The sequence below is a fragment of the Capsicum annuum genome, chromosome 3, assembly GCF_002878395.1.
Source record: "Capsicum annuum cultivar UCD-10X-F1 chromosome 3, UCD10Xv1.1, whole genome shotgun sequence".
NCBI lineage: Eukaryota > Viridiplantae > Streptophyta > Magnoliopsida > Solanales > Solanaceae > Capsicum > Capsicum annuum.
In genome coordinates, this window is record NC_061113.1 from 74,730,427 (window position 1) to 74,755,277 (window position 24,851).

Sequence of the window (24,851 nt, forward strand, 5' to 3'; positions counted from 1 at the left end):
TCTAAGTCAAGGTATAGAATCGAAAAAGAATCATCTTCATTATCACTGTATATTATCAGTGTATACCATCACTGATATACTAAACCACTGACTCATCTTCTACTGATAACTAAAGATATGAGTATACTTATATCAAAGACTGAGTTCTGAGCTTAAAGCTTTCAACCAACAAATTTAGAGATTCAAATTTTCTAACAGATAACTTTAGAATCTTTATCAATGATAAGAAAATAGGATTATATCTGAATTTGACAACCAGAATGCTAAACAAATTCTAAAAAGAAGACCAAGTCTATCTGATAGGATATTCCATGAATTAATGGAACTATCTGAGTTCCTTACTGAGATAGACGACTGTACCATACAGTTTTAACTTCTGAAGATTGATACTGAAATTGTAACTGTGGGAATTAGTCACTTAACCAACATGCCCCGACCTACCACAGGTGGGGTCCAACCTATAACCCCAGCTGGAAGGGCATCAATACCGTGCCACAGGTAAAAACTCACTCTCAGGTCAAGCCTCTCTGATAGGATGACCCTCGCTGGAAGTCAACCTGAGGTAATATAATAGTCAACCTCTTTGATGGTGACAGCCTCGATTGATAGGGACTCCTATATCCTACACTGGCTATGCAGTTTTGGGGTTCAGAGATTTCTACTAACAACTCTGGCCTCTCTCTCTGATGGGAGGAATCGCCATCCCTTCCCTCTCCCAGTGCTAGTTTCTACTACCAACTGAAAGACTCTAACTGAATCTTAGAATGAACACAATAAAGGTGAATCTGTTTACATGATCATGTTTCTCAAATGACCTGGCTGAAATATGCTTATGACCTGGCTGAAATACGCTTAGATCACTTGGTTCCGTATCTGACAGAAATAATATCGAATCACGGTATCTGACTGACAATACATAGCTTGATTAGATTATTCAAATCATTTATGAGATTAGAATTAAATCACCTGAGTTCTATTAAGACTGGACTGAGTACATGTCTGAGGCTAGATTACTAGCGATACAGAGATTACAGAGATAACTGAGATTTTTGAGCTCAGAGATTACAGAGATAACTGAGATTACTGAGCTTTATTAAGCTTCGCACTTGTTAGAGGATACAAAGTTCTATAGTTCACTGAGTTCTAAAAATCATAGCTCGGTTAGATTTATCGAGAATCTAACACGGGCTCTAGACAACAACTTTATTTTTTGGTATAAATACCCCCAGGACTTGATAACATAGAAGTAAAGCATCATCATCTATTCAAGCATCACAAGCATTCATGCATTATTACCACTATTGAGGCATATTCATAAGAAACTCAAAAATCATGCCATATATTCAATTTCACAATCATTAGAACAATACCTCAAGCCTCCAAGGATTCACAAATGTCTACTCATCATCACAACTACCAAGGGGTCACTCTAAGCATTTCAGAATCATAACATACTTCCCCTCACAAACCTTACGGCATCACATCTATTATTTAGGAAATATAAACCTCTATTCACTATCATGATTACCAAAGAACCGCTTCCAACATTTACGGGGTCATCAATATCGATTCATCATCACAAACTACCTTAAGGAACACATGCTATTAAATTATACCCCATTCAACAAACTCTTGCATCAAGTACTTTACACCTATATCGGTCTCGACATATATCTAGATATCACGAGATTTTAGGAAAACTTAACACTATAATGTCATTACTCTCTTGCTAACCACTTAGCATGTATCAAAACTTAAAATAAATCAAAGAGCACTCACTTGGGAGATTTACCGCTATTTCGTCTCAACTTACTCACTACGGTCTTTCGATAAACACTAGACATGTCCGGTTCTACACCTACTCGGGGATTCCATATTATTATTATGGCTCATTCCGCTCACTAACGCATTTTATCAAACACTAGGTGTGCATAGACTAGGCCACAACTTTGGGGTTTCCCCTTTAACATACTATAATGCCCCTCTATGCTTCATCTCAGCCTTTCATCCAACCTATGGGGTGCACACTCCGCTTATTCAATTATATCTACACCCTAATGTCATGAACACCTCACATAGACACCAACTTCAAAAGGGCTCATCACAACATCACATAAATTACACATACTAAGGTCAAAGACCATAAATCTTGCAAACAATCATGAATCCAAACTCAACAACACAAGTAACATCAACTTCAACTCATACAATAGATGAAATATCACAAAACATAAAGTCCTTAAGTTTAGAAAGGGGTACTTGAGCTTCTTGGATAAAAGGGACCCAAGAATCAATATCTACATACCTGGGAATTTCTTTTCTTGAATGCTCTTGAAAGGAGTTCTTGATTTTTCTAGATCCTTCTTGATCTCTCTTGAATTTTATGAAAGGAAAAGAGAGTATTTTGATTTTGCAAACCCTAATTTTTGGATGGAAGAGAGAAAAATAAAGTTGAAGGCCCTTGGCCCGGTAGTTATAGAGCTGGGGAGGATGTTGAAAAGACCAAAATTCCCCTTTAAAATTTTTCTAGAAAATTCCGATCGGGGTCTCTGACGGTCGACCTAACGATCCACCAAGTCGTCTGTCACTCAAGTGCCAAAGCTGGGATGTTCTTCCTTAGAGTAACGGTCCAAGTTACCGTCCTTCAGAAATCTGATGGTCCACCAGATCGCCCGTCACTCGGGGTCCAGGAATAGGACATTCTACCTCAGTCTAACAGGCCCCTTGATGGTCTATCAACTTTCTGATGGTCCACCACTTTGGCCATCACATGATGACCAAAAAATAAAGACACTGTCTTTGTCTGACAGGACACTTGAAGGTTCACCAAGTAATTAATGGTCTGTCAGATCAACCGTCAAACTTGTGATTCCGACAATGCTTAGTAAAATGGCCATAACTTCTTTGTCCGATGTCGAATTTTGATGAAATTGGTATTGATGGAAAGCTTGGTCAATGATATACATGACTAAAAGTATAACTTAGTGAAATTAAACACGATTAAAAGTGTTTCATACTTGGTAAGATACTTCTAAAACTTTTAAACTCAGAGTTTCCGCTTTGCTGGATACGCTTTAAGGCTCAAACTAGAAGAGAACTTTGCAGGGAATTTCACAAAATAACATTGTAGGCATTCAAAATGTATTTAGGTCACTAATGAATTTACATATTTCAGTCTTAAGGCGGGGCAAGTTCTACTTCTAATATCCCAAATTATCCTCTTTAAGTTTAATTCTACTCGAAATTAGACTAGGTTATCTACATCATGTATTAAAGGCATATCAATCCTCAGTAGTTCTGTCGGATAATTCTTCCTCGAGTATTACTCTTAAGTCATTCAACATCCTAAAGTTAATTTAGAACTATAAAAATTTTGCCAACATACTTATAAGGTGAGTGAACAAAGTCACTCCCATATAACTAGAGCAACTAGAGCATTCTCGTGTTATTCATGAGATAACAAGTCCAACTAACCAAAGTTCTAGACTAATCATCAAATATCACACTTAACAAGTTCAATAACCTAAATATTTCAAATAATCCAAAGAATTTCTATTTCCCGTTTCAACATCTAAGACCCGCCCAATTTTATCAAGATATCACAATTATACTACAATAAAGCTTAATCTAACACAAGTAAGCCTGACCTACTTTGAATCCAAATGTAACTCACAAAATAACAACCTTCGCTTTCCCTTTCCTTAAAGCTTCTCCAAGTATCCACATTATCAAAAAAATAATCTATGTATTAATATGAGAATAACAACACCCATATTGCACCATTATGCTTAGGGACTAAAATAAAACCAAAATGCCCCAAGTGGGTCCCACATATAAAAATTGAGATTCTAAAACCAACCCAATTTTCAATTACAATGAAGGAGTTATAACCCTCAAGAAATTTGTGCAAATAAACCATATTTGGGGCTAACACCAAGTCCCAAGCCATTTTGGGTTTTGGTCCTAATATTCAAGAATTTATCACTAAAATTAAAGGAATCTCACCCTTGATTCGATGCTAATCATGAATATGTGATATTTTTAATCTCCTAATTAACACCCAAGATTCATTTTAAGGACTATTGTCTTCATTAGGGTTTTAAAGATTATGAAATAGGAGAAATTGCCAAATTCGTGGCCAAAACTGCACTTAAATACGCCTTTCCCAGGCCCTCAGAAGCATTAATCATAGATATGTGCTTGATGTTGTCACAGCCATTATGATATCACTAATTTTCCCATGATCGCAGTATCTCCAGCCATTACAGACGACAGCTAAAACTTTGAATTTTATTCCAAGTTTCGACCAATGCCTCAGGATGCATCTGAAATGAAATATGAGAAAGTAAAATAAGAAACCATGCTGATTTCAATATTCCAAACCCATTGGAGAAGTCGTATTTTCCATCCAAGTCATTTCAACAAAATATGGGATCCACACCCAAATTTCCTATTTCTCAACTTTTCTGACCAATAGGTCAAAATGAGTTTGGGTGTAGTGATACCTAAAACAAAGGTCTAACAAACCTAAAATCAATATTCCAAAGCTATTGGCACAGTCAGAATTCACATCCAATATCTTTTTGCTGAAATTTTTGCTAGGTGACCATTTTGAACCAACAAAGACTTCTAAATAGGGAAATGGTTCTAAGAACCAAATGAATGGCGGGTAACCAAACTATCAGTTCTAACAAGTCATAAATGACTTAGGGAATCTATGGGAAAGATCTATCGAAGAAAAGTAGTAGGATAATGGGAAATAACCTGAAGGGTCATTACACCCATTCTGGAGTTAGAGTTGTTTGATATATTGGGGATCGATTTAATGGGGCTTCTGGTAGAGGTTGACTACATGTAGAAATGGATGGATTTATTTACACTTCTAGAGAATTAAAGTAGAATAGTTATCGCCTTTATGAAGAAAAATATCTTTCTCAATTTGGTACTCCACGTGCAATTATCAATGATGGTGGGTCTCACTTTTGCAACCTATTTTTCAAAGATTTGCTTGATAGATATGGTTTAATTCATATGGTTGAAACACCTTAACATCCTCATATTAATGGGCAAGTGAAAGTCTCCAATTAAGAGATAAAGTCTATATTGGCGAAAACTGTGAATGCCAACAGAACTGGTTAGTCTAGAAAGTTAGATGATGCATATTGGGACTACCAGATAGCCTATAAACCCCTCCCCTCATAGGTGCACCTTTATATAAGCTTTTATATGGTAAAGCATGTCATTTATTGATTGAGCTTGAGCATAAGACACTATAGGTGTTGAAAAAGCTATATTTTGAGTGATGTGATACAGTAAACATGAGGTTACGCAAGGTAAATGAGTTGGATAAATTTTGAATCTATGCTTATGAGAGCTTATCTATATACAAAGAAAGAATAAATTTGTATCATGATAGAAAAATTGAGAAAAAAAATATTTAAACCTATTAATTTGGTCTTGATGTATAATTCAAGACTATACTTGTTTCCTGGCAATCTGAAATCTTTATGGACTAGACCATTCACTTCTATATAAATTAAGTGTGAAGGTGATATATCGTTCAAGGTAAACGGGCAGTTTGTGAAGCACTATATGGAAACCTGGAGGAAGTTAGAGTCAGAGTTGACATGGACCTTGGAGAAGTCTAAGTAGCCAAGCGAGCTAAATCATTCCATGATGATAAATCAAACTCTTCTTGGGAGGCAACCCAAGGTACACAGATGCTTAGTGTGTTCCATGTATGTTCTCACTTCCCTTTATTTTGTATTATTTTCGCCCATTAAGAATAGTGCACAGTTTTTTTAATTGGGGTGGACGTATACCATAGCCACCATTGGTTTTTATTGTCATGCTTTTTTTCTTGTCGGCCTCAGTATGTTTGTAGAACCGGCATGTCTATATTAATTTGTGATGTATTGTGTTTTGATTTGTATTGTATTTTGTTTTTGTGTAATTAGGAGATTTTAAAGTATTTAAGGAAGTTGTCATGTTTCTATTGATATTTGAGAAAAATGTACCCCTCTAATAATTTATGTTTAAAATTTTTTTGAATATATATATGTGTGAACATTGTGGATCTATTTATGGAATTAGGATTAAGGACATAAAAATCACTTGCTAACAATTGCAAGAACCGGATAAGTAGCAGCTTGTAGTATTGACTATATGCCATGTGTATGTGAGATGCTACTTAGTTCCCATCATGTGTTAAATTCTAAACATGTCTTGTTAGTCTTGCCTAGGTTGAAGGATAGTCGGTAAGGAAAGGATCATAGGCTGTTTTTTAATTTTAGTCTACTTTATCCTAAATAACCTACCATGCATGAAATAGTATATCCCTTGATCCTTGTTTTGAGCCTTGTATCCTGTTTCTCTGTTTTCACCTTTCACCTTTGATAAGTGGTGCATTTAACACACTTTTTCACTAAACATTCGTGCACATTGCCATGATTTAAATGTATAAATTAGACATATGTATCAATAAATGCACTAATATCTACACTTTCCAAGCATATAGGTTATGAGACAGAAACGTGTGGACTTGAGCTAAAAGGGATCCAAAGAGAGAAAAAAAGTTTAGCTTGAAGACTTGTAGCCGAAATAGGCCTTAGTTACCGCGATCACGGTCTAAGGGTCGCGATTGTGGCCAATCAAGAAGGTCAGCGACTGCGATCGCATCTATCTACTCGCATATGTGGTAGCCCTGATTGCAGCAAATCTAGTGTGATTACAGCAATAGGGGATTAGGCCCAGGGGCAATTTTGTAATTTTTAGCAGTCGACCCCAAATCATTTATAAGATTAGAACTCTTTCCTATTTTAGGCAATTCTAAAGACAAGAAATATTTTGAATTTGAAATTGAAACCATAAATTTGGCAAGAATTGGAATTTGATATGGAGATTTGGATTTTAGTAATTGTGAAGAATGGATTCCTTGAACAATCCTTTTGGTATATGTTTCTTTCTTTTCTTCATGAGTAGCTAAATCTTTTCGTCTTGGGATTATGTTGAACTATGGTCCAATTAGTTATGGGTTGTGATGTATTTGTGTATATGCTAGTTAGTTGATAATGTGTTCTACTATTGCTTAATTAAATTGGTTGGGATTTATGGGTGAAAGCCCTAAATACTCAAATGGGTTTGTGGGTGAAAACCACAAACTCTTGAAAGCTCAAACCATTTTTTAAAGAGGGGTTTAGGTGAAATTTGGGAACCCATACCATCCTTGAAAGAGGGCTATGGGAACCAAGGAAATAGTATACGATTAATAGATTTAGTTTAATAATTCTTTCTATCTTATACATAAGAGTGAATATGAAGTTGACTACATCTTTTGTCTTTTTCTAAAAGGTATCTAAAAGGTTCAATAGTTGAAATTCTTGAGGTTTTGTTGATAAACAAGCCTCAAAAACCCTAGACCTAGCCTACCATATTATTAACAACTAGCATGTATACAAAATCTACATATACCCATACCTAATTTACCCTTAGGTAGACATAATCTCAAGATTCTCTTTATATCGAAGTTAAATTACAATTGTTGTGTAGTTTGTGGAATAGAGTTACTATTGACACACACACTCCCAAAACCAACCAACCCCTACCCCATTTTAAATCATACTTTTACTTTATTTGAACTTTGGGTATTTTCTTTGTAAGTGTTAAGACCCATAAGACTAGAATTCTACTTTTCACTCATTGAAGATTATACCTCAACAAAATTTAAGATATTGACAACGACTATCCTTTACCAAATTTCATGGTATAGGTGAGAATTATCAACCTTCCCATTTGTGTTTCAATAACGCCCTAGTCCTTCTTAGATATTGAGCACCTCAACTCAGGCAAATTGCCAAAGTTGAGTATGGCTATCATAAAGGTGTGTGATGTAAAATAGGTATGAAGAAGGGATAAATAAAAAAGAAAGTAGGGTTGGGGGTTGTAGAAAAGGAAAGAAATTTGTGAAAAAAGTGAGAAAGAAAGAATAGCATATCGCACCCAGCCTGAATATGCAATAAAGAAGAAGAAAGGAGAAATAAGGATGGAATAGAAAGAAAATCCGTTAGTAAGTAAGACCCCAAGGTTAGCTTAGTTCCAAGTAAGCTTAGTCACCTGAAATGTCCATATATACTATACCAGTCCCCAAGCCTACATTACAAGCCAAGAAAAGTCCTACAGTGATCCTTACTTGACTATATGAATGTTAAGGTCCAGAAAATAAAGGTAAGCCTATGTTATTTGATGCACATTTATTGGAACTTCTCTTCTGAGTGTGAGTGTATTTTTACTCTTCCTATATTGACATGTATTATTTCATTGGAGTGAGTGGGACATCTTTTTTGTGAGGCATATAAGTCATATTGCTAGCTGCGTTCTTGTTTTGGGTAGTATAACTTTTACGTATGCTTGGTTATCTGTTGCTAATGTAATTCCATACCTTGATGCAATTGTTTCACATTGTTATGCTTCATGTTTTTACACAATTGATTTTGAAAAGTAATATAGGAGGGGGTGTTGTGTTTTGAGCTTAAAGTGTTGACTGGCTTCCTTGAATAGCTTAGATTCCCTTAGTTACATGTCATGTTTTATTTTTTTGTATTTTTTTGTTTAAGGACATAAAAACGTTCTAAGTTTAGGGTGTTGATGTGTTATAGAGATATAACACTTTTGATGATCAAAACAAGGAATATATGCAAGTTTCTGAGGTTGTTTTGTTAGATATGATGCGTTTTGGGTATGTTTGGCAGAAAATCATGCTTTGGATGCGAAGTTCGTGAAAAGATTTAAAAGACTGTTTTTGGCTACTATTGGGAGCAATTATTGATGTTCGGGACACTTTTTGAATTGATCATGATCAAAGCATGTGCGGGAATTGAAGAAGAGATGAAAAGATAACTTTCAGCACATACAGAGTTTAATTGTGGACCGCATCTAAGACATGTGGACTAGATGTAGGACATGTGGACTGCATGTGGGCAAAGTATATGTCAGAAGTCCGAAATCCCGGGAGCTAACCTACAAGAATTTTTGTTCTGGCATATGTGGTCACTACATGTTCCTTCCCTACAGGCCGCATTTGATACCTACGCCGGGGACAGGGCGCATATAGCGACCATAAGTAGACACCGACACTTTTTTCTCCTATTTTGTTTGATCTTTGGTCTTTGGACTTTGAATTTTCTCATGTACTACAAATACCCCTTATATTTGTTTTAGTAGAAGTTACACGCTCTTGATACTTACAGACATATTTTCATATCGAGATTCCATTTTGGTCTCAGAATTTTCTTGTATTGACTTTGGTTGATTAATTCAATTACGGTTTTTGGTTTTCTACTTCTTATTATTGTTATTTCATCTTATACTTTCAATCATGAATGTTGTTGATTACATCACAAGCATGAGTGTCTAAAAACCCTTAGCTAGGGTTGTGGAAACCCTAGCAGACTGGCGAAGTAGGAGAAGCGTTATTGTTGTTCTAAATTGATACCATGCATGCATTGTATTAACTTTTCTATAATAGTTATCTTAGTGGTTGCAAACATTAGGATCCTGCCTAGATTATTGCTGCTTACTCCAAAAGAGGAGTAGTGACTAGAAAAGATAATGCCAATAGTAATGTGGTGTTTAACTATCGATCCATACTAATAGGTTTTATCTAAGTAAAGATGGTTAGATTACATCTAATACCAAGACTCAAAAGGTAATAGTTAACTGGTATCAAGATAAGGGTTAGTAAGATAACATCCTGAGACTCAAAATATAAAGGGTAAAATCCTCTTGCTCGTCCAAAAGACTTTTGAAGGTACATAACTTGTCAATTCTGCATGCAAAGTATTGCGTAGGTTTAATAAAGCACGATCAGCCTACGAAGTTGAGAAACTAGGGGAAACACAATCTTAGTGTTCACCTACTACTGAATACAACCAAAGTTGATAATTGCTACTAGTTTAACAATGATACTCAAAACCCCTTATTTATTTTTCCAGTTCAGCCTATTGATTACAACAATTGAGATCCATGATTTCACGTATTCCCTTGGTATTTGACCCAAACCTTTGTTGGTTACCATATTTTGCAGAGATCGTATCATCTTTTGAGAAGAGGTGTAGGTTGGACGTCACCAGTATACACAAACTACAATAGATAACCATACCAATAAACATATTTAAATAAAGATTTAGTAACTGAAACCCCATTTTAGGAAATTCCTAAAGCATGATTTCTATGGCCTACATGACACGACTAAAACCAGGGCCTTATCGTAATGGGCATCCCAAGCCCAACTAGGATCAAGAACTGCCCCCGTTACCCAACCCAACTACCAAAATCATACCTTGAGTTGTTTGAAGTCCGAACATATAACAAGATAGTGTATCCAACCGTGTGGTGACTCTAGAACAAGTCTATAACCAAGACCAACCCAATCAAGTCAACCACCCAATAACTAACTAATCCAACTCGAAAGACATAAAACTAAGTACCATAATGATAGGCCAATGTATGTATGAATAACATAAACCATCCATACCATACCAAAGTCCACAGCTGTCTATACAAATCCTTTAGTCCGACCAAAGAGTAATCAATCGAGACATGCCTCCGACAATAGCCAAAAAACCAAAGTCTATGTAAGACAAAAATTATATAAAGTAAACCATGATATGAAATAGATTTCTTCTGAACTATGAAAGATCACCACTTTAATCAAACATTGACTGTACCCAAATCCGATCACTAAGAAAGAGGAGTAGAGTGACCAGTTCCTCCATAGCGTGGGTATACAGCTGCCAGTAGACGGGTTAGTGGGTGAACACTAGCATGCACTCAGGATAGGGATAAAATAATGCCAACCAGTGAAAAACCAAGTAAAAAAACCAATGCACATAAACCATACATATATATAACCATGCCAAGAAAGGGAACCAGGTTTAGCATGCCTTTAAAACCATTACTGGGTTGTGTAGCTTTGCCGTCCTAACCATCCATGGGCCATATGGATTCAGCTTCCCCTATTGAAAGGCTCCCAGTACGTGTAGCCGCACAACTAGGAAATATCCCATGGGATGAATACTACATCCCCCAATATAAAATGTGACACATGCACATAGTCATCAAGACCCCTTATATCGGTAAAAATGGGTTTCCAATTTTGGTCCCCATGGACTGCACCCCGCCATTAATCCCCAATTAAAGCCATGTCCAACAAAAAAATAATCATTTATTAACCAAGGCTATTTAATAACTAGTGGTATCATCATACCACCCATACTTGTAAGCATTTATCCATAGCCAAACCATTTAGGTTAGGAGACTTTCAAGTGCCCTTCCATAGACAATATTAAACCACTTGGGGGACTTCCATGTTACCCACAAGTATAACCATTTAACCTTTTACCTTTCCAAACCATTTAAACCAATTCATTAATGCATTCACTTGGGGGATTTCCATGTATCCCGCAAGGGTTTCAAAATTGACCAGTCATGACCACCAAAACCTTTATCCGTTAAACCATGCAAAACATTTAAAGCATTTATATCATTTGAACCATTAAAACCATGCAAAAATCATCCGAAACTATTTAAAGTTACATTACCAAACCAAACCATGCAAGAGTTCCAATGAAAGTTCATTAATAGAGAAAATGTGTTTTTTAAAGTATTTTATGGAACATGTTAAGGTCACACCCTTACCAAGGCCAACACCAACGTGTAAATCACCATATTTAGGGTTACTCAAGACCCATTAGTTAAACCATAACCAACCACATATGTTAACCAATACCAAAAACATGTAAAAACATAGTTTAAACCAATACCAAACCATACACATAAAGACCCACGACAATATTTTGAAATCCACCATTATAGATTCATAAACCAACATTTAAAACACAATACACATGCCTTTATTTTGAAATAACAATGAAAAAATGAGTACATTCCTTATACATGAAGATTCACGAAAGAAATCTTGGCCTTTGATCCCTTTGAAGAACATATGAACAAACCCTAGCCTCCAATATTCAAAGAGAGTGTTTGAGTGAGTATATGATGTGTTATGATCCTTTAATAAGTGTTATAGAAGGTCATATAGGGCTATATAACGTGAGGATTTAAGGGTTTAGGAGTAGGAAATGTTCAAACTACCCTTACTTGAAAATAAAAATGATTTACGTCAGGGGGTATGACTCACCTTACCATTTATATCCAAACGTACAAGTGACACCCCAACTCGTACGCAACCTTGACAAGACCTTACCTAGTGGTTTCTATATGACTTGCTCTCCCTAAATTTTACCTAAGGTTACGATTTGTAACCTCAATCATCTCTTCCAGCCATATGATGGACAAATTACACTAGACAACTCAAATATGTACTATATGACTTGTCCTATACCACTCGTAAGCTCCTATACGACTCTTACCCATATGATTCATACCTTAGGTAGTATATAAGAATCCCATATTTCCTAGGGTATGAGTGAGTCACCTATCCAGCCTGCGACTTGTATCCAAGGGGTACGAGTGACTCCCTTGAGTCAAATTGAGCCAAAGAGGTCCAAAACCAATGAAATTTTCAAGGGTCCTATTTCTGAGATATTTCAGTCTCCTCCACTAGTAACATTCATCCTCGAATAACAGGTAAGGATAAAGATAAGCACAAGGTAACACATTAACACACATCATACTCTCTCCCAATCAAAATAGAGGACAAGGACACAAATTAAGATGAGAAGATTACCACATATCCAAAGCACAATTTACACCCGAACACCTCCATTCCGACCTCTAACTAAGTTAGGAAACAAAGATGCAAGAGGAACCATTCCTCACCTTTAAGAAAGTTCAAAAACAAAGAAGTATTGAAGAACACACACCCTACGCATGAATTTTTAGAATAAAGAACAAATGTAGATCCTTGGACTCTATGTCCACATCCACATCCCAAATGGCTTTCTCAGACTTTTAGTTCCCCCATGGAACATTTACCGAAGCAATACCTTTGGTTTGCAACTGGAGAACATACCAATCCAAGATCATTAAAGAGATAAGAATCCAAGTTATAAATACCAACCAACCAAGGACCATCCACGCCCCCCACCCCCATCATAGATTACCAGATGAATGGACTAGTGTTAGAAAGCGAGTCCAATTTGATCTAGAGTTTACCAAGATACACCACTACGAGAGCTTGAGTCTAACTACACACCACCAATTCCATGTCCAAGCCTATCCAAAGCACAAAGGAGTTCAATTAAGCCACCGGTCTCTACTTCTTACATTTATTCTGAAACATTATTCCTCTTTCATCACCTTTATAATATGGAAACTATGAGTAAAGGACATGGACAAATCATATTTAACCATCGTAACCAAAACCCCCAACCTATAAATGCTATGCAACCATTATTCTAGGAAGAAAATTCATAAGACCATGCCTTACCAAACCTCTTTAGTACCCAATACAACAATGGATATATCTACTAATCACAATATTTAGGCCTACTACTTACATACCTGTGGTATGATCTATCAATCAAAGATCTAACACCATTTAATATTTCTCAAAGAATTTTCACCACCTATTTCTTCCCTAAACATTTCTTATGATAACAATCTTACCTCACCTTCAAACCTTAACTCTAGTTGTCAACCGACACTCTCCCCCACTTAGGGACTTCTACATTCCCTGTTTCAACACATTACCACACTTCTCTAACCACAACCACCCTAACATAAGAAGATTCATTTAAGAAACCCTAAGTATAAGAATTATCCATGCCTCCCAAGGAAAGACCACAAAACAAGACACGACACTATAGGCACACAGTACCTTATAACAACTACCTAAACCATAAATAAAGGAACATCCCAACCAAACCATACTAAGAAAGGAGTCCTTAGATTGGACATCGAAGAAACATAACCACACATACCATGAGTAACTGAACATAAGATCAAGACTCATATTTATAGAAAAAGGTGAATGTGAAATAAGAACCTTAAGCATAAATACGATAAGAATGCATGCCACATAGCAGGGTACTCTCTTAATAGAGATAGAAGAGGATAACTAGAATATGTAATCCGATATTTCATTAAAGTCCATCATTAAAGAAAGTTTTTGACTAACCATTAATCTTTACCCCATTTCACCTACAAGAACGATACTCCGCTCTAATGGGTGTCACTGAAGACATACACCAAAGATGCTTAGTTCTTATATACCCAAAACCTCATTCAACTAAATGCTACCTAGAGCCCAATATAGACATGCAAAAAACATTACACCAAATTGATTCCAAGGTTTCCAATTTAACCAAAATTATTCAAAATCAAACAAACGCCACCAAGGCCTTTCAAAAATCAATTGAGTCCAACCAAAACCAATTCATGATCCCTTAACCCTTTATGTAATGCAAAAATTTAGAAATAGTCAAATCATATGACAAAATTATCTTCATTGGAAATTACACAAAGAATGTGAGGATATATAATTTCTAAAATAGAAACCAAGTAATTGGGGAATCCATAGTTCCCTAAAATCCATTTGCCATTTCCATGCATCCTCCAATGTACAAAACATTGAGAAAATATGAATAATGCTTCATAATCCATGGAAAATGAATTAAATAGGTAATCAGGTCAAAGCACTCCAATTGTACAAAAACCTTATTTTCAAAACCATGAATTTAGAAATTTATTTCATACCAACAGTAAAGTTCAAGAATAGGGAAAAAGACACATGCAAGCTCCATGATCCAACCTATCTAATGACTAGACTCCCCCCCGCCCACCGAATCTTCAAGTTCAACCAAAACTCCCGGACTATATGGCACAACTTTTCCACTATTGTATTCCTCAAGTCATCAACCTCAACCAACCTACCTATTTACCTCCATGACTCTGCACTGCTATCCTAAGCAAACATACTCCCTTTACCAAGATCAAGCATCTAGATTCACACCTAGGATCTACAAACCACCATGTACAACTATCAAAGTACCCTAATATCGAATGGAATATACCTATAAGGTCCACCCCACAAGAAGAACACTCTCAATTCCTTAGTCACCACCAACAACCTATCCATTTCAAGAAAAAATCCTTCCCCTTAAGCAAGCAAGAGTGAAAACATCCCATAAAGAAACATTTAGGAGGATGAAATCTTCATCCAAGAGATCCCTTAGTACATCCTTAAGCTCTTCTAACTCTACCGAAACCATTCTATAAAGAAGAAATAGAAATTAGAAAAAATTTTGAAATAAGACCAATCCTAAACCAACCTCCCCAATAGAAATACACCATGAGAGTCACCAAGGAAGACCTTAAAAGATTAATTCATCACCTAAACCAAACCAAAGAAGGACCTTCTGAGTTAGGATCTTTAATCCAGATAAGTAATTAAGGCACCCCTTTTTAGAGAGTGATCTCCAAGTTTTAGGACATGATATAATATTTCTCTTAATACCTAAGGAACAAAACAATCCTTCCAATCCACAACTAACTCACCATGAAGCCTAAAGAGAATCTTTATGGATTCCAAAATAAATCTAATAATAAATAGAAGGAGTACAACCAATCTTTTTCCGTTAATGACATCGACATCCACTACATTTGAGTTAAACAAATCCACCATCACCTTATTACTGCCAATAGATACCACACATACCCGTAGACACTTTTGGCAATTACACAGTCACATACAGGGGTAGAATTAGAAAAAGAAAAGAGTCTGAAATAACCTTGGAACCATAACCAAAATACACAACAACAAGCGGAGTCACAAGAGAGAGGACCCTAAACCAAATAACCCATTTACACTACAAAGAAAAGAGTTTTCAACACAATAATGTCGGTACCAAAAAATGCCTCAGACATCCAAGGGATAGTAAGGTCTTTGAGATGATCCCGACCAAACCAAAATCAAAAGTAGCACCCCTTAGTGCCACCCCTTAGTTTAGAGAATCGATACCACCTTACCTTACCCATTTCCAACCTTACCTCTTCATACTAATAGGATTGGACTAGCATGATAGAGTTTTCACTATCTAGGTATATTAATTAATATAATGTTGAAACTCAACATTGGTAACCTCTCCTTGAGATAACCAAGAATGAGTTCCTCCTCCCAAGATAGGGTCAGTGGAGACCGGAGGAACTCTACAAGGAAAACCAGAAGTTGCGACCCTTGACTAAGTTTGTTCCTCATGAGTTAGACTACATCCATCCATGTTGTCATCAAGTGGGACAGGTGAGTTTCTAAGAACCTTTGGATCTTCGGCAAGACACGATCTGAAGAGTGAACCAAGGAAGATTTAGAGAAGAGTTCAAGATCTTAGACTTCATTTCCCGAAAGTAGAATAACTAAGAAACTGAAACATTCCTAAATGTCTCATAGCCTTTTGATTATAAGTGTGGTGCACGACACACCCATAAGCAAGAATCTACTCGACACGGCTTTCTGCACACCCTATGACTCCAAAACCTAAAGCTCTGATACCAACTTGATATGACCCAAACCAGGGCCTTGTCACAATGGGAAATCCCAAGCCAAACAAGGACTAAGAAATGCCTCTATTACCCAACCCAACCAACAAACGCATACCTTAAGTCAGCTAATGTCCGAACATATAACAAGATAGCATATCGTACTTTGTGGTGACTCAGGGACAAGTCTAAAATCGAGATCAACCCAGTCAATTTCAACCACCCAATAGCCAACTAAACCAATGCAGAAGCCATAGAACTAAATACCATAATTATAAGCTGATGTATGTATGAATAACATAAACCATCCATACCATACCCAAGTCCACAGTTGTCCATATAAAGCCTCTAGACCAACAAAAGAGTACTCAATCAGGACATGCCCCCGACCATAGAAAAATACCAAAGTCTATGTAAGACAAGAATTATGTAAAGTAAACTATGGTACAAAATAGATGTCCTCCAAACTATAGAAGCTCACCACTTCAATCCATCATTAACTGTACTGTAATTCGATCACTAAGAAAGAGGAGTAGAATGGCTGATTCCTACATTCTATGATTATATAGCAACAAGTAGACGGGTTAGTGGGTGAACACTAGCATGCACTCAATATAGGGATAAAATAATGCCAACTAGTGAAAAACCAAGTAAACAAACCAATGCACATAAATAATATATATATCTATAGCCATGCTAAGAAAGGGAACCGGGTTTAGCATGTCTTTTAAACCATTACCTGGGTTGTGCATCTTTGTCGTCCTAACTACCCATGGGCCATATGGGTTCAGCTCCCCCTACTGAAAGGGTCCCAGTGCCTGTAGTGGCACAACCAAGAAATATCCCATGGCAACACTAGCACATCCCCTAATATAATATATGACACACACACACAGTCATTAAGACCCCTCATATTAGCAAATATGATTTTTTTATTTTGGTCCCATTAGGAAGGCTACCTTTCACGGCTTAACTAAACACATTGTCATTAATGCCCAATTAAAACCATGTCCAAAAAAATCTAATTACCATTTATTAACCAAGGCTATTTAATAACTAGTGGTATTGTTATACCACCTATACTTGCAAGAATTTATCCATAGCCAAACCAATTAGGTTAAGGGGACTTTCAAGTACCTTTCCATATACAATATTAAACCACTTGGGGGACATCCATGTTCCCCAAAAGCATAACTATTTAGCCTTTTATATTTCACCAATTCTATTAATACATTCACTAAGGTGATTACCATGTATCCTGCAAGGGTTTCAAAATTGACCAATCATGACCACCAAAACCTTTATCCTTTAAACCATGCCAAACATTTAAAGTATTCATATTATTTAAACCATTAAAACCACCCAAAACCATTTAAAGTTCCATGACCAAATAAAACCGTGTAAGAGTTCCAATAAAAAATCATCAATAGAGTAAAAACAATTTTTGAGGCATTTCATCGAACATTTTGAGGGTACACCTTTGCCAAGGACAACACCAATGTGTAAATCACCATAACTAGGGTTACTCAAGACCCGATAGTTAAACCATAACCAAAAACCAACCACATATGCATACTGTTACCAAAAACATGTAAAAACATACTTTAAACTAATACCAAGACATATGCATAAAGATCTGCAACAATATTTTAAAATCGACCATTATAGATTCATAGACCAATGTTTAAAACACAATAAACATGCCATTATTTTGAAATAACAATGAGGGAAGGAGAAAATGCCTTATACATAAAGATTCATCGAAAAATCTTGGCCTTTGAGCCCTTTGAAGAACATGTGAAGAAAACCTAGCCTCCAATCTTCTAAAAGAGTGTTTAAGAGAGTACTTGATGTGTTATGATCCTTTAATAAGTGTTATGGATGGCAATATAGGGTTATATAAAGTGATTACAAAAGGTTTTAGGATCAGAAAATTTTAAAACTAGCCTTTACTTAAAAATTAAAATAATTCACGTCCAGGGGTACGACTTACCTTTCCATTCTTGTCCAAGGGTTCGAGTGACACCCCAATTCGTACCCCAACTCATAGCCAACCTTGAAAAGATATTACCTACTTGTTTCTATATGAATTACCCTCCCTAAATCGCTGAGTGGTATCCTCAATCGTATCCCCCAACTGTATGGAGGACAGATTACACTAGACAACTCAAACATGCACCATATAACTTGTCCAATACCACTCGTAAGCTCCTATGTGACTCTTACCCATATGAGTCATACCTTGGGCAGTAACTAAGCCTCCTATACTTTATAGGGTACGAGTGAGTCACGTAGATACCCAGCGACTTGTATCCAAGGGGTACAAGTGACTCCCTTGAGTCATATCGAGCCAAAGAGGTCCAAAACCAACAAAATTTTTCAAGGGTCCTATTTTTGGTATGTTTTACTAAACATAAACATAAAAGAGGATATTAAACCATATATCAGATTGAGGGTTCAAAGGGGGATTCTTAAACAAGTTTGGAGGCCCAATTCAAGCTCACAATTGAGTATGATATGAGAGAAATTTGAATAGGAAGTGTGAGTGGGAAATGGGTTGTTGATTGATTTTTTTAACCAGTCATGACCATGATTACGGTCCAAGTTCTGCAATCTTGGACATGTGCCTACTGCAATCGTGATAGCATAGGTGCATGATCGTGGTAACTTAGGTTATTTTTGGTCAACTATTTTCTCCTGCTCAGTCCACTACACAAAACTTTTACACTTTCCCCTATTCAACCTCATTCAAAATAACTTGTAGCACCTAAATTTCATGGATAAATTATAAAATAAAAATAAAACCTATTCTACTTAATCATAAACAAAAGATACAGGCAACTTTCATGGCTTTGGTGGGAAATATGGAATAAAGAGTGAAATTCCATAAAACATGTTCCACAGGGCACCTGTTGCCTCCCACCTATCGCCTAATTTATGGTTATGGCATGATATTCTTTGTTTTTTAAGTTGGATCCTCAGTGAACCCATCATTCACTTTCATGTACACTAAATTAATGTTGGACACCACTTGTAGTTCCATGGGTTGTTTTTGGGTTTCATATACTTGAAAGGAAACTTCACCATCTTGGACCTAAAATTTCATTTCTCCGAGCTCCATATCAATGATAGCTCTTCCGATTGCAAGGAAAGGTCGACCACCGATAATAGGTATCTCTTAGTTTATTACACAATTAAGCATAATAAAGTCTTTCTAAAGAATAATGCGGTTCACTTTCACTATAACATCAAACAAAACTCAAACTGGCCTCTTGATAGACTGGTTCAACATAAAAAGCCTCTTTGTTGTTAGTGTAGGAGTGCCCAAACAAGTTCCTGATATATTGCATTGGGCATGAGATTGATGCTTCCACCAAGGTCACATAAAGATTTTTCAAACTTGGGTATCCCTATTGTGCAATGGATTGTAAAGGCTTCGGGATCCTCTTTCTTTTCTGATATAGTGCTAGTCATCATAGTACTACACCCATAGGTAATTTCTATGGTTTCAACATAAACAAAATGGTTCTTTGACATCAAATTCTTCATAATCTTAGCATATCTCAAGATCTCTTGAATTTCCTCTAGCAACGGGATATTAATTGATAGATTGATAAGCTTACAAAGGAACGTCTTGAATTTCTTATTGTCTTCCCATTTTTTTAGCCTTTAAGGGAATAGAGGGGGAACCTTTATGGTAGGCAACGGATCACTTTGTAGTTCATCATTCCCAAATACCTTTGGATGTCCCTCTTCATCAACTATATCTTCTATTATCATTGGGTTTTTTTCATACCCATCATGATACTTTGGAGCCTCCTCATTTGAATCATTCACATGCTTCTTATTTATATTTGTTTGGTCAACATTTGCCTCTTTTTCAAATTCCACCATAAGATCACTAAGATCTTTGCATCTCCTAGTTACAATCATCGATACTTGGAAGCATCTTCTCCAGGACCTCATGGTTGGTACATTTCATGATCTTTCCATTAGTTCTCTCTCAAACCTCATATATAGGTTCTCTATTCAATTAATAAAAATAAGTAATTTCACCACACAATTGTAACATCTTGGATGATCGGAAATATTGAACCAAGAAAGCAATTATAAGTTCATCCCATGATGTGATTGTCCTAGTGGGAAGTGATCGTAGCCACAATACTACCTCACCCATTAGAAAAAATGGGAAGAGGCACAATTGTATGGATTCTTGTGAGATGTGAGCAATGTCGAAGGCGGCACACTTCCTTATAAATTTTCAAATAAAATTGGGGTCTTCATGAGCTTGCCCCCCAAAGATACATTTTATTTAAAGTATGTGCAAGATAACACTCATGAAGTGGAATACCTTATTCCCTTGATTAGGTTGGATACATATAGCACTCGCACGTCCAACATCATGTAGGTGCTCCTCATCATCAAAGGGCCTAACGAAGATCCTAAAATTACTTGGATGGTCATTCATTATTTAGTGGGGACTATTGAAATCACATATAAGAAATAAAAACAACAACCAAAAATAAATAACAACCACTACAGGTAAACCCAAAGGTACTATCAACATTGCACAAGCAAAAACTAAGTTTCACTCCCCAGCAACGGTGCCATTTTGATCACGCTCAACTTACTCTATAATAAATGGGTAAGACGATCTTAGTCAAGTATATCAACCCAAAATAAGTTGGGGTTAAATCCTCAAGGAGTGAATCTAATATTCAAATCCTATGGGCATTAAGAGTGTCTAAGTATATGCCCATAGTGTAAACATAATGAAATATAAAATTAAAATAGGGCGATTGGTTTGCAAAGTTAATTTACCAAAATCTAATCAAACTATCAATTCGAGGGAACAAATACGGATAAGATTTCAATATGAGACAAGTCTTGTGATTATGTCTTCGTAGGGGCAAATAATGTATGGGTTCATGACAATCAAATGCAAATCCTAGTTAATAACTATATAGATAGGTTAGGTTAGGGGTTCTTGATGCTAGGTTTTCAATCAAACCTCAAGATTATCACCCATGGATCCTTTCGGATACCTCATAGATGTGACAAGTAAATTCACCCAATACATTAATTGGGCATCCCTATTTCTAAGAAGATGCCCAAGATCTAGCTAATTCTCAATTCACCCTTAATGCTAAGATGATGAAAAAGGAATCAACTATATCTAACTATTTTTCACTAATACCTTGTCACATATATCCCTCTTTCAAGGATGATACAGGTTTCAAAATTATACCTACATCCCTCTTTTAAGGATGATGATAGATTTTAGAAATTTGGGGTATTCACCCATAAATCAACTTTGGGAATTTGGAGTTTTCACGCACAAATTCCAACTAAATCAAGCAAGCATTAGTGAAACCCATCATGAATAACTAAGAATCTACACTAATAAATCACAACCCACACATATTTTCACCCTATTTCAACATAATTCTAAGATAAGTGTTTAGCTATTCATGAAGTTTAAGGAAAGGAATATACCAAAAGGGTCATTCAATTCTTCCATGGAAATTGAAATTAAGAGTGATCCAATATCCAACTTTAATTACACTAAAACTACTTAAAAACTTAGCCACAATAAGTTTCCCAATTTTGTAGGGTTTCAAATTGTTAAAAATTCTATTCTAGTAGGAAAGATACCTCAAAATGATAGGATTTAGCTCTATATGGGATTTGGGGTTGATTTTATGAAATTACAAATCTCCCCCTGGCATAAACCTGCACTGTCTAGATCACCCAAGCTTGATCGTGATCGCAGTAAGTCCTTCATGATTGTTGTCTTTAATTAATCTTGACTGTCCATGATTGCAATTCTCAGACTACGATCGTGGTAACTGAAGTTAGATCTTGCTCTTAATTTTCCAGGTTTTGCACTTCTTTTCCTTTTTTTATCCTTTTTTAGCTCATTTCACTTCTATTCACCTCATCACCTATATACCTACCAAATATAGGAATTAGTACATTCAAATAACAAATTTGTCTAATTCATACTATTAAATCATAGTAGTGTTCATGCATTTAGATGTAAATGAGTGGTAAATTTACCACTCATCAGCTTCTCGAGAGGAAAAAGTGGTGCTTTAGCGGTTTGTTGAGCTTTCTTTGGTGTCAAGGTAGGTAAGGTTTATCCATTGTTAGATTAAGTTATTTCATAGTATTTTCTATACATAGTTTTGATGAAGAGTAGCTAAACTACAAGAGACCAGATCCCTAGATGTGTAAGGTACAGTACAACTGACACGCGTTGTCTGCATAGTTTTTTCCTCTTATGTAACAAACTTGTAGGTGCTATTTTGAACTGATTAGGATAGCTAGTCCAATGATATTTTAGCCCTAGTCATCACTCATCTATAAAAAGAAAGAGATGCTTCTTAATCAAAGGAGTTTTTTTGCACAAATCTAAAGAGTAAAGAGAGGTAGGAAAAACTCCATTTCCAGACTACTCAAGCATTACTAATATTCTTATTAATGTAGTATGCTTAAAGAGTGAGTGTATGTTCTAGAGTGATAATTTGTAATTGAACGACTCATGTTATGGGAGTAGTATTTTAGTTTGTTGAGTGAAGTGCTTAGGTATAGTTTCCTAAGTATAATACTAATTAGAGTTAATCAGCGTAGAGAATCCTTGGTACAGTTGCCAAGATGAGCTTGCAGTCAATTTATTACAAGTTAAAAGAGCCTAGAGGTAGGTTGCATTCTTGATTGTAATCTGGAGTTTGATTATAGTAAATTTAATGTGCTTGTAAGGGAAAGCCGTGGCTTTTCCCTTCCTAGGTTTCCATATAAAAAACTTATACTTGTACTCTTCTTGCACTGTTTTTAGTTTTCCTATAAATTTTTTTAATTTCCTATGATCGACTCTGAGGGACCTGGTCCCTCAGTGTGTGGTCCAACACCTAAGGTTTCCTACATCTGGTATTTTAGTGAGGTCAGTCTAAATGGTTTATACCTAGAGTGTCTTGATAAGAATGTTGATCCACCTAACCTAGAAGGGCGGTAATCAACCACTAGACCACCTAGATTTAATGGATAGTATTATGGGTGGTAGAAAACAAGGATGTTTGACTTCATTATGGCCAATGACAGTAAGCTTATGGAAATTATTCTTGATATTTCTCATGTACTTGTAAGAGAAGTCAAAGAAGGCGATGTTACAAGAATGGTAATCAAAAGCAGGAGGGAACTCAATGATGAAGATAGAAAATCAATTGATAAAAAATACAAAGCAAAGAAATTGCTTGTCTGTGGCAGAAGAGAAAGAACCACTGATTTAAAGCATTCAAAGTTGATACATTGACAACTCAGTATGAAACCTTTACAATGAAAGAAGGAAAACTATTCAAGAGATGCATACCAGGTTTTCTTCTATCATTAATGAGTTGCACAGCTCAGGTGAAGTAATTCCCTTGTACAAATAAGTGAAAAAAACCCTTGCAGTCCTTCTTAAATCCTGGGGAAGCAAAGTTGATGCTATTTCTAGGCCAAATGAAGGTGACACTAATATTTCCTACTTTTCAAAAAGAATTATTAAAATTATGACAAAAAGTAGTCAGTTCTAAAGAAGTAGAAGCAACAGTAAAGAAGGAGACATATGAAAGTTTGTCACAGATATGGAAGTCTTAAAAGCTTTATTAAGGATTGTCTAATGCACAAAATGGACTATTAGGATTATAACAATACTGGAGGTAACAAAGTAAGAGACAGGGACCAGGTCCCTGTAAAATCAAGAAAATAGGCTACAGATGACTTTGAAGTTAAGTAAGCCTTAGCTGGATGGGGTGAATCCTCTAGTGAATCTAATGAAGCTAAGAAGACTGTAGATATCTCTATGTTTGTTGTATAGGATGAGAAAGTGATATTTTATTCCTTACTTTCTTTTATGGAAAATACTAAAGATAAAGAAGAAAATAAGGTAACACTCTCTGACCTTAAGGAAAACTTGGAAAACTATTCTCCTAGAAAGATACAAAAAACTTACAAATATGTTGATTGACTCTTTGTGTGAAATAACTGAGAAAAAATTTTCTCTAGAAGAAATGGTGGAAAGTTAAGAGCTTGAGTTAATTACTCTAACTGTCCAAATATCTGAAACTGAAAAGCAGGTTACTAAGTTAAAGTCAGAAAATCAAAATTTAGTGAGTCAACTAGAGAAAAGAGATGATGTTTGTGACAACAAAAAGAATAATGCTCTAGATAAAAGGATAGAAGATCAAGGTCATGAGTTGATAGCTTTGCTCTCCAAATATTAGAAACTGAGCAATCGGTTTTTAAGCAGAAATTTGAAAATCAGTTTAGTAGGTCAACTGGATAAAATAGATATGTCTGAGAGAAAAGGGAAGAAA